This window comes from Scophthalmus maximus, chromosome 13, assembly GCF_022379125.1.
Source record: "Scophthalmus maximus strain ysfricsl-2021 chromosome 13, ASM2237912v1, whole genome shotgun sequence".
NCBI lineage: Eukaryota > Metazoa > Chordata > Actinopteri > Pleuronectiformes > Scophthalmidae > Scophthalmus > Scophthalmus maximus.
This window is the reverse complement of record NC_061527.1, coordinates 10,833,187-10,849,876: the sequence shown is the minus strand read 5'-3', so window position 1 is coordinate 10,849,876 and position 16,690 is coordinate 10,833,187. Positions and strand designations below refer to the sequence as shown.

At 45.5% G+C, this 16,690-nt stretch overlaps 1 protein-coding gene across 3 annotated transcripts in view; it reads left to right on the top strand.

The window, feature by feature from the left end:
* Positions 1-397: 397 nt before the first annotated feature.
* The window catches only part of LOC118318343, a 107,305-nt gene continuing 91,012 nt past the window's right edge, over positions 398-16,690 (top strand). The window contains exons 1-2 of one of the 3 annotated variants that reach the window (XR_004795681.2): positions 398-517; positions 1,127-1,307. The gene's annotated coding sequence lies outside the window, so the exon portion shown is untranslated. Of the gene's footprint in view, positions 518-1,126; positions 1,308-16,690 lie in introns of those variants that run through there. The other 2 variants (XM_035647888.2, XM_035647884.2) reach the window with 2 other exon arrangements.

The window sequence follows — 16,690 nt, the reverse complement described above, 5'->3', positions numbered from 1 at the left end:
AGAAATATCAGCAAAAAGTAATAAATAAGTTAACATGCAATAATGTAAACAAAATATTTATTGTGTAGACAGGATTGCACAAGATATTGAGATTGCATAGACAGAAATGAGTATTGCGCAGTTGAACCTTAGTAATTATTTTGCATTTTCAACTAAATTTTTCCAAATTTCTTTTTTTTCTCTTTCACATACTGCAAAATTAAGTATTACAGTATTAGTATAACTTATTCTGACGATGGTCACTGTAAGCTCGCCGGTAGATGCTGTTCGTCCCTCCACCGCTAGAGGGAAGTGTTGGGTGTGACACGCCGCATTGAGAGATCCGACCGGAGGCTGGAGAGCAACAGGTCACCGGAAGTGTCCCCCTGAAACTGAGCAGCGTGGGTCGATCCGGTCCGTCTGCAGGTAACAGTCGCGAACCGTGAAGAATAAAACAAATGCTCAGACATTAAACACTGTAAATATATATCACCCGGTCAGAGCGCAGCCACTAATGAATCACATTTGCTCACAGCTGGTGAGCGACAAGTTTTAATATCCGGTTTGACATTTCGGCGCCAAAATAAAAGCGTTTTGTTTGACGTGCTGGGGTTTGTTATCTTGTGTACATGCTCACATCGTGCCAGCCCAATCAAGATATCCTCTTTAGGAGAGCTTCTAATTGAACGATTCATTGATTAGAAGTTGACTTCTAAGTGTATTGACTATTTGAAGTAGTTTTCATGGGGGGGGGGGAATCCAAATTCTGTGATTCCAGCCTCTTGAATGTCAATATTTCCTGGTGTCTTTGTTCTATGACAGTAAATTGAATATCTTTGGTTTGTGGACAAAACAAAACATCATTTTGGGGGGATTTTTGCAGACCAAACAAATACAAAATGGACAGATTAATGTATAATGAGATGCAGCCCTACAACACTGTTTCTTTGCTCAGGCCTGTTTAAAGCACTAAACCCCTTGAGCTGTTTGCTCTCATACTGTTGCTCCCTCACCACTTTGTAAAAATAATGTGTTTTGCCAGGGTTGCCTCATGTTTCCACCCGTGCACATATCCTCAGCTGTTTGCTGTGCACGTGTATAAGATGTGGAGTACGGTTGCATCCTGACGTCTGTTCACCTTTTGCAGTCAGTTCACAGACGTGGATCATCGTCATCATCAAAGTGCACTTCTCCCATTCAGTGACGCATCCACCGGAGGCTGCACTCTTCAGAAGTCAGGACGCCTGTGTTTGCTCCAAGGATTACATTACCACACCAGAGGCCTGCCAGGCAGACCCACGGGCAGGCACACTGCCTCACCACCCAAGGTAAAGCCTCTCTCTCTGTTTCTGGGTGCGGTGGATGGTTCAGGAACGGTCCTGGGACTTCATGGTGTTCCCCTCCTGTCTGTGGCATTCGTCCCTCTGGGGAGTGTGTTGACTCAGATGGGACGAGTAAACAGAACCGGGGTGAAGGCATGTGGGCACTCCATTCTCATGGATCCCCGGCCCAGTGGATTAGGCTAATGCCGGCCCATGAGGGGGGCGTTTTGGTGCGGCCTTCCCTGACAGGAGGTGATGGATTAGGGCTTTGTCGGGGCCCATGTTGGCCTCAGGGACCCAGCGATGAGGGAAGGAGGGAGGCAAGAGGGGAGATCAGGGCCTCGGGGCAGCCCAATCCCAGGATCAGCGACATGTTGACAAGGGATTAGTCCGTTTGGTGTGATGCTTCAGGAGATGAAGTCTCATAGATGGTTGGGGAGAGAGATAGAAAGTGTACAGACACTGGACATTGATGTGAGGTGCCGTCAGATAAAGGATTCGAGGAGCAGTGACTGATGACCTGGTGGCAAAGGTGGTTTATGTTCCGCGTGAAAGAATACCCTCACATGATGCCAGTAATGCATGATATGAGTGCTACTAAGATCTGTATATGATTCTTCAATATGTGCCACAAAGACAGATGAAACTGCAGGTTTCCCTGTCAACAAATGATTGCTCTCTTTTCTCTCTTTCAAGATATTGAAATCAGCTGCTGTAGTGCCTGTTAGGAATAATAAAGAAAAACCTTCACCGTTTTGATTTCAGTGGCACAGGGTTGAGAACCGCTGATTTAACAGCAGCCATAAATCCCCACACATTTGTAGGGATTGAGTTACAGTGAGCGCTGGCGATCGGAAAGTGGCAATGGCACGATATCTCAGATGTCTCGCATTTTGCCTCCTTAGTCAAAATGTGAAAACCAGATTTTCGTTTTTATGGTTTCCCTTTGAAATGTGGCACATTGGACCCTCCCTTGGCTGTGATTTCACTTCATGCTCTGGTTTATTTCTGGAAACCTCCTACACTCCTCGGCTTGTTTAAGATGCCTGCCCGAGTGTGCCTTTTTGTTTACTTGGGACAAAACAGTAAAGTGATGTGATTAAGCATTTGCATGAGGCCTTGAACACCCCAAGAGAAACCACAAGGAACATTCGGAGGGAGGCTTGTCAGTCCACAGTTGTTGGTGCAGTTGAACCGATGGTATCTGGAGCAGAATAAATTACCAACAGTTATCAGTATCACCCACTGGCTCTGTCTCCACATCTGGCCTTTGTCTGAAGGTATTAAAGGTGAAAAATGAATTCTGCTCCCTGATGCTATGGTAAATGATACAGAATGACATTATTTACAATGAGAGCTTTCTATCATCCACATTAAAAACATTAAGATGCTCCAAGGACGTCGGCTATTTTTCATTTAACTGCGCAGCTAATTACCACTAATACATGTCTTAGAGGATGGATTTGTACCGAGGCTACACCGTGTTCATCTGAAAACACCGATACATATTCAGACGATGAGGGAGGGAGGGAAAAGTGAGACGTGACTGAGAGATTGGCGACTGACATGTGGCAAGGAGGCACTGATCGGTCTCTTGACGAACTTGTCGTCTCACCACGCTCCATGTGTCAGGGCCTGGCACTCTCCCGGTGTCAGGCGTGGGTGGCCTCCTGACACGCGTTTGAGTGTGTGTGTGTGTGTGTGTGTGTGTGTGTGTGTGTGTGTCACGTCCGTCTGGGCTGAAACCGCTCCTGAACACACACCCACATAATGACACTGACATGGTGCCATCAGGCCCGCCGCTGAGCCCAGACGGAGTCCCTGACAAACACAACCTTTTATCACTTCCCTCGGATTTCTCCTCGACCTCCCAGCCCTCGTGTTGTTTGCTCTTCCTCTCTTAACCTATCACTCATCGGTTGGCTACAACCACAGCCGTTAACTGAGACAGAGTGATTGTATTTAATGTAATTACGACCGCGAGGAACAGAGAGAGGTGTGTGGGAGTGGGTCCAGCTCTTGGATTTGTTTCATTTACAAATGAACCCCTGTGCTGTAAATTCAAAGTACTTCTGCGAATGTCAGCGAGCAGAGTGCCAGCCGGTCCTACACAGGCGTCACTCATGTAGACCCCACTCTGTAATTGCCTGCTAGCTGGAGCTGCTGTGTAATTCTTGACGTGGCTCGGTGACGGTGGCGGCGCTGACAGAATAAGGGACTGGAGATTTAATGCCTGGTCTCGACTTTCTACCGAGCCTCTGACTCTCTCTTTGCTGCCGTACTGGCGAACCTTTTTTATTTGTAGCGTCAATTATTTTCTGGGATTCTGCGGTGGGGGAAACTCCGGCTGCCCCAGGCTGATGCAAGGCAGGAATTAAGACTGGATGTGGGTCTGACAGGTACTCGGCACACAAGCCGTTGTATTTGCAAAAAAAAAGAAAAAAGGGGAAAAAAAGCACTACTAAGATCCCATCAATTCAGTGTTACATTTGGAGCGACGTCATTCATATGCACTGTGGAAGGCCATGTGTCTTCGCACAGCAGATGTCGGTCCATTTGCCGATGCGCTACATATTCATTGCGGTGCATTCCTGCAGGTGTGTTCGAGGGCAGTGATCTCCCTGTGATGCACCCACTCAGCATAAAGAGTGGGAGGAGGAGGGGGAGGAGGAGGGGGAGGGGGAGGGGGAGTCTTCACTGACAATAGCCCCCCTCTTGATGCTCTCTGTGGTCGTGGGCGGGGGGCATTTAAAGGCCATTCAGCCCCTGGCAAGACCCCCCAAAGATGCCCCCACATTCTGGGGATGACTACCTGCCCAGGAGCCCTCTCTCTGCCCATCTGTCCCCTACAGAGGCCGCAGGAGAGTCCCTCCTCTCCCCTCCCTCACCATAGTGCTGGTGGCTGACAGACACCCACACACACCCACACACACATACACCCCCACACACACACACACACACACACACACACACACCCACACACCCCCACACACCCCCACACACCCCCACACACCCCAAACGGCTGATTGCTGTCTCAGCTCTGTTTCAGGCTGACAGTGCAAACGGAGCAAGGCAGGGGGTAAAGAGTGTGTGAGCGTATGTGTCTTGTGTGTTGGAGGCTCCTGTTGTATTTTTGGGAGAATGAGTGTGTGTGTGTGTGTGTGTGTGTGTGTGTGTGTGTGTGTGTGTGTGTGTGTGTGTGTGTGTGTGTGTGTGTGTGTGTGTGTGTGTGTGTGTGTGTGTGTGTGTGTGTGTGTGTGTGTGTGTGTGTGTGTGTGTGTGTGTGTGTGTGTGTGTGTGTGTGTGTGTGTGTGTGTGTGTGTGGGAGGGAGTATAGGTGGGTGATTGAGCATTCATTGGTGTTGATGGATGGATGGATGTGTGTGTGGGTGTTTGTATGAGGGGCAGATACATGTGTAGGAGGTGGTGGGTGTGTGTTTGTGTGTAGGAGGAATACAGTGGGTGTCAGCGGGTGTTTTGCAATACACTAATTTAAATGCACATAATATAAATAAAAACAGCAGTGGTTACTCAAACTTTATCACAGATTTTGCAAATATCTTGACAAAACTCAAGGTCCACGTTGGCGCTTGTTCTGGAGCTTTTGAGCGTGCATGTTGGCTGTTAGCACATTGACATTGTTTACCATCAAAATGTAGATGGATTTACACTGAAGAACTTATAGGACTTTTCAAGTCAAGATCCACTTGCTTTGCTCGTTTGACATTCATATGATATCATGTAATTTAATATTCCTCTCCTATCTTGGCAAATCTGTAAGACAAAAGCATTTTAAATACATTAAAACATTTCTTTCTTCAGGAATAATTATTTAGCTTGGGGGTATTTTATCAGATCCTTTGATTACATTTTTAATGCAAGTGTGTGGTTGCGTTTTTCTCAACAACATGGCCTTGTCTGTTGCAGCAAGGCAGCAGTTTGTAGCCTTATTCTCATAAGTGGGTCTGTAGCAACGGGCCGGTGTGACCTTCATCCCATACGTGCTCAGCCCATTAGTCCAATTTACTCAACTGTCAAACCCCCAATTCACTCCCTCATCCATTCTCAGAGCAGCAGGTTAAAAGAAGAAGGGCGTTCTGCATTCCTCTCAGCCTCCTGGTCTTAAGCCTCATGGTCTTTGCACAGAAACTTGCTGAATAAACCTTCCCCCTCGTTCAGGCAGTGAGAAATCAAACCTCAGCCCCCTCCCTCGGATGGAGGATGACTGTAGAAGAGTTAGCTAAACACTTTCTGGCAAGCAGGCACGCCGCCGGCTGCACACACGAGGCCCGCAGGCGTGGGAAAGACCTTACTCTGATAATAAGCAGCGTTTGGCCCTTCTAACCTCTGCAGGCTTTGGCTCGGGCTGGTTGACTCTTTCCCCCTCACTTGTTTTCTCTCCCTTTCGCTCTGTGAGTGGAGGAGTCACAGGAGAGCGGGTCAGCCAGGGAGAGTCCCACAGCTGTGGCTGCGGAGTCCCAGTGTGTTTATTTGGGCAAGCCCTGGGGCCACCATCGCTGCGGTGCTTTTCATCCCAACAATGGGGAAAGTGCTCTGGCTGAGTAGGGAGCTGCACAGCGCAGTGTATTGTAGAACAGCTGCCTCATCTGTGGGGGAGGAAGTGCACAGCAGATGTGGACAAGATAGATGGTTCATGTTCCCACACCTACTCCTGTTGTACAGTTGTTCATCCGTGCTCAGCGGTCAGTGAATGAGTTCCTTTGTTTAACAGGAGAAAGTTTGCCTGCCGCGTGGAGAAGCCACAGGGTGGAGATCCAAAATGAGGACAGCATTTGATATTTACTTGAAATATGTGAATATGTAGAACTGTGTCAAAATAATTCATAAAGGATTCTTCTTAGGATTCGGAAGGCAGCCGACCACGTCTTGTAATGGGCCTCATGTTTTCGGACATGAACTTCCTGAAAATGTCTGCAAGATTGTGTCCGGACATTCTCCGGAGTATGCGGTTCACATATGACGAACGCAGCAGGAGATTGTCCGACTCAGACGTGTTCACAACAGCAGGAAAATCTCCGGAACAATCTGTGGCGTGTGGGTAGATGCATGCAGGAGGCAGGACATGAACATTATCCCGCTGTGGAAAGCAGCGTTCTCGTTGACAGTCAGCAACACACCCACTTGCTCGCTGTGAATTCTCTGCAGATTTTCCTGCTGTATCAAAATATTATCAATATACACCACCTAAGCAGCCTTGTTTTAGTGGGAATCAGCAGATTCGAAGAGTTAAACAAAGTTAGTTTGTTTCGGCAGAGTCTAATTATAGGTGTTACCCCTCACTGTGTTAATAGCTGGTATATGATATGAGGGAAGGGTCATAAAATGCATAGGGTCACAACAATGCCTTTGATTCACTGACCTGCTCTTCTATCACTCAGGTGATCTATACTGGGGGTCAACAGGCCTTTTGTATGCAGAATAACAACATCCCCATCCTGCTTTACTCATCACACTGTGATGCACTTACTGCCCTATTTAAAGGGGTCACCCAGCCCCATATGCAAAGGTGCACAGGTGTGCCCCCAGGCCTCTCAAGGCTGCATGACTGACAGCTGCCCGCCCACCACTCCCTCAAGCCACCAATCAGTCCCTTCTGCCCTGACTGCCTCCTCTCGGCCGCAGCTCTGCTCATCTGTTATGGGCTGTAAAGTTGACAGATAATTAGTTGTCCTGCTTATCTCAATCGCTCCACCCATCCCACCCACTCCGTCAATTCTGTTGAAGTCACCATCTTGCCGTTTATCTGTAGTTTGACTCATACCTTGCCCATATCTAAGGCTTTTCCTTACCTTAATACACCTCATTCTTTTGACCTGTGAACAACCTCCACAGGACTTGACATTTCCAACTCCTTCCTCCATCAACAACCCCCCCCCCCCCCCCCACCCATTCTTGCATAGCCCCCGTCGGTCAGTCAGCACCCTTAGGTAAAAGCCCTGGTTGTGTTTGCCGTGTGAGGCCCCTCTTGGCTCTGACAGTGGGGGAACAGCGTGGGGCCACAAAGAGGGACACGTGTCAGCTGAGACGACAGACAAAGCAGGTGCTGTGGCCGGGGGGCCTAAGGAGGGGCAGCTGTCCATCAGACCTGCTGCACCCAAACACTGACCACGTCACATATGGCCACTAGATCAGGGCCTGGTTGATTGACAGCCGGGGTGGTGTTGGTTGGAGACTGACCACAACATTACTGTCAGAAACAGCAAATTATTATTCTGTTGTCATGCCGAGCTCATTTAAATTAACAGTAAGTAAGAGAGCAATTTTGAATATTGCTCCAAGGTGGAGGGGATGTATCTGAAAAATCATTATCCTCAGCTGGGATCTGTCAAACTAAATTGGCATAAGTTTGCCATGTTGTTTCTTTCCTGTGATTTATGTTACATCAAAGAAAGATTTGTCTTATTTTACTCTATATCCTGAAATCTTTCCAAATGAATTTTTATAGCTGATCAAGCAGGGCATGGTTAAAATTATGCAGAGGTTGATTATTGACCAGTATTGGTGAAACTTACGGAAACTTTTGTTTTAAATCTTTAAAAAAAATTCCCAATCTCATTTTTATCGGGATTTTTAATTCACTAAGTACCGTTTGTAGCTGTAACAGAGAACAGATGTCAACATACAGTATCGCTCATATCTGCCAGCTCTCATCTGTCCCCAGTTTGTGCTACCTGCTGGATGCTCCATGCAAATCACCACTTCCAGGGGGGCCCCAATTCTTAACCGTTGCCCCCCGCCTCTCTGAAATTAAAATGCAGAAATGCAGACTTCCCCATGTGATTCCTCTACATAATTTGCTGTCCTCCCCTTCCCCTAACCCCAACTCCCTAAAGCGTCTCTCTGAGGTCTGACAGCAAGTGGGTGACTTCTGACAGGTTGTATTGATCTCCTGGCTGGGAAAGAAGTCAGCTTGACAATGGAGAACATGTGTCCATTTTAGGACAAGCCTTAACTTGTCTGACCCCCCTCCTTTGGGATGCGCCCACAGAAAAGCCATCCCTTGGTAAAGAAACATATTTCATCTTCTCAGACAGGAATTTGTTTTTTTTTTATGAATTTCATTGGTTTGACTTGTTTGAAGAAAAGTAGACATGGTTGTATTTAGTTTTTCATCAAAAAAAAAATGAATAGAAACGGTCGCCTTTGATTCGACTGTCTGCAGTCAGCGTTGCACACACTCTGCTCAGTGGGTTAGATTCAGGGCTTTTTTGGTTCCTTTAAAGCGGCAGACGGGAGAAATGTGTTATTGTCTGTGTGTGATTAGGTAGTTCTGTTCCATTGCTGTTTCTTCCATTTGAACATTAAACAAAAGCCAGCCCACTTCTGAAATGTCTTTGAAAGATGATATGAATAGCTACACAGCTTTAAAATGGATCTTTAATAACTAGGATCCTGATGGGGACATGGCTAAAAGATGGTTTAGTTTGCATTTGGCTGTAATGTTCACGTCTTTCACAGGGACAGTTGCTGTATTACACATTAAATAGATTGTTGGAAACCACACTGTGATGTGCACTTAAAGCGGAGATGTGCGTGCCTTATTCAGAATTGGCTTCAGCACACTGGGTTTGGCATTATCTGTCCCAGGCCTGCGTGTGTGTGTGAGAAGGACGGGAACAATTGATTACTCTTTAAAAATGCCTGAAGCATTTCTGTACACACAGACACCTACAGAATTTGTCTGAATTTGTTGGTTCAGAAAACATTAACTCAGGAGGTGCTGATGGTGATGTCCTTGCGTTGTTAAGCAGTAAATATATCTATCCCATCTATTTTCTGCTGCTTATCTGGCTCTCTATGACAGCAGGCTAAGGAAGCTAGCCATGATGTCTTTGTCCTCTGTTACATCCTCCAGCTCCTCTTTGGGGATCCCAAGGTTTTCCCCAAACCAGATGAGACATGTAATCCCTCCTAGCGTTTCCTTGGACATGCCTGGAAAACCGCCAGAGGACGGTGTCCAGAGCTCATCCTGAACTGATGTTTGAATCCAACCAACTTCTTCAGACACGAAGGTACAGTGGATGTACCCCTAGTTTCTTCTCAGTGACGATCTCATTGTTCCAGTCAATCCAAAATTCATGACCAACGACTTTATTCTCATTGCTACTGACACTGAATCTGTAAAAATAACAATTTTAGACAACTTGGTCAAAAAATAATTGTGCCTCTACTGTATCTTCTAAAAATGTAAAACACTGTCTTCACCATTCTGTGGAAGGAAAGCATTAAGTCACTGGGCCTTGATAAACACCTGGATATTTGGGATGAACGGCTGGATAGAAGTGATGGATTTTCTCCGTTAATTGCTTCTCAGCTTTGACGTGAAACTTGCACATGCTCATGACAGCAGGGTTAAATGGATCAGACATACCCATCAGTGTTGACGTCTGTGTGAAGTACTTGCTAAAATAGTCACTCACTGCTGCAGGATGTAAGCTGATGAAGTCATGCACGACTGAATGTCGAGCATGACTTGCAGAGTGTTTCTGTGTGTCACCTGTTTAGGCCTTAATTTCCAAATTTAGATTTTCCATTGCTAATGTTTGGATGAATTATGACTGATATGCAGTACAGTGACACCATATTGGTTCCGTGGAGGGCTGGTGCCACTTGTTTGAGTCACAGAAGCATTGAAAAGAAAGCACCTTATACGCTTAAAGAGACAGTATCTCATAAGATACAAATTGCACAGTGGGTGTCAGGGTGAGGTTTGAAGTGGGATGAAGGCATTTTTTTTTATGTATTTATGAGTTGAGTGTGTGTGGTAGGGTAAAGGCAGTCTACAGGGACATAAAGATGATTTCAAGGTGACTTAGGGATACTGGAATGAGTGTAACATGATCTCCAAAAGAAAATATTCTCATGTCAACCCTCTCAAACAGTGAGTGAGTGACTGTGTGAGGTGAGGACAGAAACAGCCAGAAGTTGAAGGGCATGTGGTCAGTAATTTCGTGTTATGAGTGTTAATGCAATGACTTTCCATTAAGGTAGTAAACCTATGACATGAAAACAATTAGCAGATAATGCTCTCATAGCCCTTTTAACGTAATAAATTCCCCATCAGTGTAATAAACGTGACATGCTGTGACTCAAGTATTTTTTTTCCCCCTTCTGTTGTAAGAATTATTTGCATTTTTGGTTTAATTTTATTTGCAGTCCTTTTTCCAGTGATAATACATTTACGTCACAATCCCAGGTGTATTACCATTTTAATTTCCCTGATTTAACTCTTCTTTGAGTTTATGTTTTGATAATAAAAAGAATATAACTCATTACATTTATGCTCTTTATAATTTTGGAGACTTGAGAACTGCCAACTATTTTGCCTTGTAAATCTATCAGTAGTTCAAATAGCCTGAATTCTTTCAAATCAATTGCAGATGTTCTGTTCCTTTTTCTGTTGCAGCTGCAGTTATTTAATAATCCCCATGGTGCTAATGGGAATAACCTTTTATCTTATCTTAGTCAAATTAGAGCCCTGGCAATTAGATTTTCATACCGTATGCGTCATTGGCAGTCTTCAGTTGTGTGCTCTTTGGATTTCAGATGTAAGTCTTCCACTTCGACACTGCTCTTTTTGTGGAAATATGCAAGAAAACAACAGTTTGAGTCATCTCATCTTTTAGGAGTCCACAGTTAATTGACGACATCCCTCCCTGCGTCACTCACGACACCACAAGCTGAAATGTGGTGAGTGTGAGTTTGTGTGAAAATGACAGCAAGCGTTCTACTGAGGAGTAGGAGGGTGGCGAGAGTGCCTTTCATTTCTTCTGTGAAACGAATTTGTAATCTGATTAATGAATCACAGCACGGCTGATGCGCCAAGCAGCATGTGTCGATGGCTCCAATCTGCAAGGAGGCTCAAGCTAAGCAGAGAATCCGTTACAGTTTTACTGTTGTTTGCCATTTCTCAAGTTATAAGCCTTTTTCAGTTTTGAGATGGGAATCTCCTTTTGTACTTGTATTGTTCAGAAAATGTATTATTCCTATTTGGTTGTTACTGTAATTGTCCAAATTAGCTGTTTGGTACACACATTATAAAAAAGTAGTCACAGTAAAAAAGTAAACCCATAATTACCCATGCTAGTTTATCTACATGTGTCAAATTTGGATCTTTATTTTGGTGTTGAAAAAAAGCTTTACCTGTAGTGAAGGGGAGAATAAACTAAATTAATTCATATCTTATGTCAGTTGATTCTCCCACACTGCCCCTGACTTAATGGCCCTCACTGTGACCTCTGATAACAAGAACACATTAACCAGTCATTGTCCAATGTTTAGTTCCATTCAGAGCCTGGGGTCACAGACAAAAATCAATACTTTTTTTTGTCTCGATGAGCCAGCCACTATCTCCACAAGCAGAGGCTTCTAATTAGTCGGGGAGAGAGTGGATCATCCAGGCATCCAGACTCTTCCTCATGAAAACAGAGTTGGAGCTGAGGAGTTTGCCAATTTTTTGTGGCCCGGATGAGAATTGATCTGCATGTACTACGCATAAATTAATCACTTATATGTTCTTGTTCTCTTGCCTTATGTTGTTAGATATGTACAAAAGCACCTTTAATACAGATCCCGCTATATTGCTGTTGAGAACTTGCTGTTGAGACTCCTGGTTATACCACGTGTCCTTGTTTACAATGAACTAAACATGGCAGCATATTGCCACTGCATTTTTCTGATTGTGGATCGCATGCAGGCATTCCAGAATCGTCGCAGCGTTGCATCCTGGTATAAAGGTGGAGCAACAATACAACCTATTCTGTGCTTCTTCTGTCTGTTATATAGAGTGGCAATGAAGGCATAACATTCCCACATTGAACAGGCCTTGTACAAAGGGGTTATAGATTCGGTCTGTTGTTTGACAAATGTCCAACACAGAAGTCTAGTATTTCAAGCTCACCTGTGAGATATCACTTTGGCATTTGAGGCACTCATATTTACAAAAGATTTCTTTTGCAAAAGTCAACTTGGTTCACAAGGATATTATAGTTCAGTGCTTCCTCTCATGAAGTCCCTAGACGTGGACAGATGGCAAGCATCACACCGCCACTTCCTGCATTCGTTCAGGGGTGACAATCTGGCACGCAGTGACATTCTCCAGCTCCTCTCTACCATGGACAAACACACAGCTTTACCTACAAAGTAACGTGCACCTGAACTCTCTTACTTCAGTCTGTGTCCGTCGGGGCTTTGATACGGGCCATGTCGGGTCAGCCGCTCCACATTTCATGTCTGACCCGGAGGGGCCCACTGAATGGCTTCCCCTGTCTGCGATTTCTCTGTGGGGAAAAACACACGTACTCATTACAACAGGCTCACTTGTTGTTGCGCTGTGTGAAGGCATTCCCACCTGTGACTGGGGCTGTGAGGCGGTTGGAGGGATGTGTGAAATATCAGTCTGAGAGGGCTGGAAGCCGGGCAGCAGCTCAGAGAGACCGAGGGAGTGGGCCAGCTGTAGATCTAATGTCACCTATGGGCCTGCTGGCTGGGAAGGCCTGCCTAATATGATGCACATGTGCTACATCCTGTCTGAGCTGCTGCCTGGCTCTGTGGCGCTGAGTAGAGGCATGGAAGGAGTGAGGTGTGCGTGTGAGTGTGTGTGTGCGTGTCCATTGTGTGTGCGACGACAGCTGGAAAGCGCTCTTGCCATGTAATGATGTTCCCAACCTGAGTGTTTATGGTATTAGCTGGACGTCATATTGCGAACTTTTGCTGATTACCATGCCAGGAAAGCTCAGTGGCTGTTATATGGAGACAAAAGCACCACTTTGTGAAGCTTTCTTAAATTTGAGGATGTTGTAGACAAAGAATGAGGAGGAATCTGTGCTTTAATGACTGTTTTAACTCTAAAGCCCAGAGTTTTAGTCATAGCGTAAGAAGCGTGTGTATTTTGCAACCTGACAGCAAACAGACTTTGTGTACAAGGTGGGTGTGTTGGAATGTGTGAGCGAAGCGAGGCCTGGCCATTATCATCCACTTTATCTCTAATTAACTCTCCAGTGGGTTACTGATTGACCCTGTTACACCTGGGCGGATATGCCCGAGCTTTTAGCTGCCTCGTCGGGGGAGAACAGCTCTTTTGATTTAAATCCACCTTGAGTCTCCAACTTAACCACCGGGTAAAATGAGTTTATAATGCTACCCTGGCTGACACTGGTGAGCTGCGATTATTCCGGAAGTGGAGCGCTGTTGAGAGCACATTAGTGACTCCTTACTGGGTCTTACGGGATAATACCAGTTGGACTACCTGGGATTGTATCCAGATCCCTCCCCAAGCTACTAAAATAGCCAATGCTTTGATGGCTTAAAATTAATTACCAATTTACAGAGTCTATAACTTTATCTTCAACTCCCGCTTAAGCTGTATGCTAGTATCTGGAGCCAATTTAGGGCAATCATCAACCAATTTTAAAGTTAATTGGGAAATGGTGCTTGGCCAATTAGGAAAATAAGGTGCAAGGGAGAGAGGCCAGCTTGGATGATAAATCCTGAAATAAAATCCACATAATAAGGAACTTCATTCAGCTCTCTTAATTAGTGGGTTCTCTTTTGTATGAAGTCTTCTAGTCTCATACTGTGTATATGCTTAAATTATTAAAAGGATTATGATTCTTTGCTTTGGTTAGTGAACTGCACCGTTGCGCCTGGGAGACTGGTTATTCGAGGCTCAGCAAGGGCTTTTGGGAGCCCACATGCCTGGTGAATGCCGGTCTCCTGAGGAGAGGTTAAGGAGAGGAGTCAGCACCTCCCTGGGAGCGGCAGACTTGCTCTCTGCCACCATGTCATCAATCCTCGAGCCTAATCGAGTTATCACATCAACAAATATCCCATCAGGGGCCCCACAGCTGACACTTTCAGAAAGACACCCACAGGGGGACAACAAATTTTGAGCAGCAGGACGTTGCTAAGAGAGGAGCTGAGGCACCTGTAAAGGTCTCCTCTCCTGCCCACGGAGAGGGCACTCCCGCTGGGCATCACACTGCTCTCTGGCCCCTGGTCAGACATGTAGCACAAGAGCAGGGGAGCTGGAGCCATAGTTAATGCCGCGCACAATAGGCTGAGGACACAATGGAAGCACTATATCACCAAGAATGTCAATAAATTTAAAAGCAACCCACAAACAATTAGCTGAAAGGGCAGCAAGGTTTCATGGCCACAGGCCTCAGCTCTGCAGGCCAACGCAGACAAACTGTCCACCCACGTGCAAATGGCAGCTGGTGATTCTGCCCAGAGAATACATTCACAGACTCCTGTGGATTACCGCCTGACCTTTAAGCGTGTCCCAGAAAAATAAACCACATGCTGGGCCGTTCCTCTAGTCACTGGATAGTTTATGACTCCTTGAATGTGGGAAATGTTGCCCAATAGTTTGTCTTTGTGGCCATACAGAGTTACGTAGTTTGTTCACTCCATGGTTCACATTGATGGCGATATGAACCAGCCAGCTGTTTACCTTGGTGTTTTATGATGTCGATGCCAAACGTTTACACTGATTGAAGATATGAAGTAAGTCAAGCTGTTTGTGCGACAATTTCTACGTTTTGAATATTGGTTTTCTTCACAAACTCTTCAACAGAGCATTCTGGGTTTAGTTAAATGAGGCTAAAGTGAGTCATCAGCCAATTCTGGATGGTATAATGTCTCTTTGATTTTTTTGTAAGATTATTGAAAAAGGCTTTGTTTGCGTCGTCCATATAGCTCTGAAATCATCCAATATGAAAAACAAATGCCATCTCTGATTTGGACGAGTGGGTATGAAGTCCATCTGTTCACAATACCCTAACAAGAACAAAACGCCCTTCGGGGCAATCAGACCTTGTCTGCCTTCCATGACCAGAAAACTTGTGAGGCTATAAACTTACTTCTGAAGTGTCCCAGTTTGATGGAATCAGTTACATAAGTTGGCAAGCGATAAACAGTTCACGACAGGATGACAGATCAAGCTTGTCTTTTACTTTTGGCAACAGCTAGTTTTGAGACCACTTATCTAAAGATGTTTGCTAGCCCAGGTTTTGTTCATTAGCAGAAGGTTTCAGGGGAAACATATGCAAGGGAAAAAATACAAAGATGACTCAGTAGCATCCGATTTGTGAAATTAATGTAGAAAAAAAAAAGTCTTTAAATTTTGCCAGCTCAAATCAAGGAGATCACAACAGCAAAAAAACATGAAGATATTTATGCCTTTAGAGAAACTCAAAGAGAAACTGGCCAGATTTGAGTGCAGCCTCTTTGCATTCTCCCCATCCGGTGCATCTATAAATCATTCCTCTGACCACCACTGCTCCCCACCACTGACCAGCTCGACCCGTTGGCCAGGAGCCGAGCCTGTGTCCGGACAAGGCCCTGACCCATGAACCTTGGCCAGAGCCTCTGGGCCAATGGGGTGAGGCCATCAGAGCTGCGACCCCAGCAGCCAGGGCTACCTGCTGCTCTGGCATAATGCAATTGGACACAGCCATCAGAATGATGGAGCACAGGGAATTCTCCACGCTGACCACTCCAATGGCTGCTGACCACCGCGGCCAACACTGGCATCAGCCAGAGTGGAAGAAAATGGACCTTTTGATATTATTTCACAGATGCCTTTTTGTGTTTGCTGCCTCACATCCATATTGTGTTTTAAAGTGTTTTAGGTGCAGCAATTTGGGCCCTTTTCAAGGGGGCGGGGTGAAGTTAGTTTGTGTTTCAGGGGCTTTGTTGTTCTGCTTTGTTGGTCAAAGTAGAGAGAAGAGTCTTAATTGAAAACCCACTGTTAAAAGCTTTGGTGAAGTTCAAATAATATTAAAGCAGGTGCACTATTTAGAGCCTCTTTGCATTTAGTTTGCTCAAACTGTGCTTCAATACATTAGCCATTCATTACTTAGTTAACATATGATGTAAAAAAGCTCCAGTGCTTGCCCCAGGTCTTACCAGTTCATTCACATTGTTATGTCATACACGAGAAAGGCCCAAACTCAGGCTCCTGCTGACATTTTCTCCCGCTGTCTCCACCTCTGTTTGGTTAATGGCATGAGGTTCACACTGGTAGCATAATTACTAACATTAGGCCAAACTAAGAAAGACTCTGCAGGATGCTAACCCCATGAAGCCTGAACTGCCGATTGCCTATCAGGAGAAAAGATGTGCCAGTGTTTTCCTGTGTAAACTCAAGGCCTGCCAGTGTATTAATACAGGTGTTACATCCCCACCCCCTTCTCTCCCCCCTACTACCACACACCTGAGGGACCCCCTCCAAATCAACACAATTAGTATCCTCCAGGCCCTGCAGAGTTAAACTATCAGTGCAAACAAATGCGCCCGACTGACAGACAGCTTAGGCAAATGACTAGTTTGGGGAGCGGGCTGATTCTCTCTGGGCTCACAGAAAG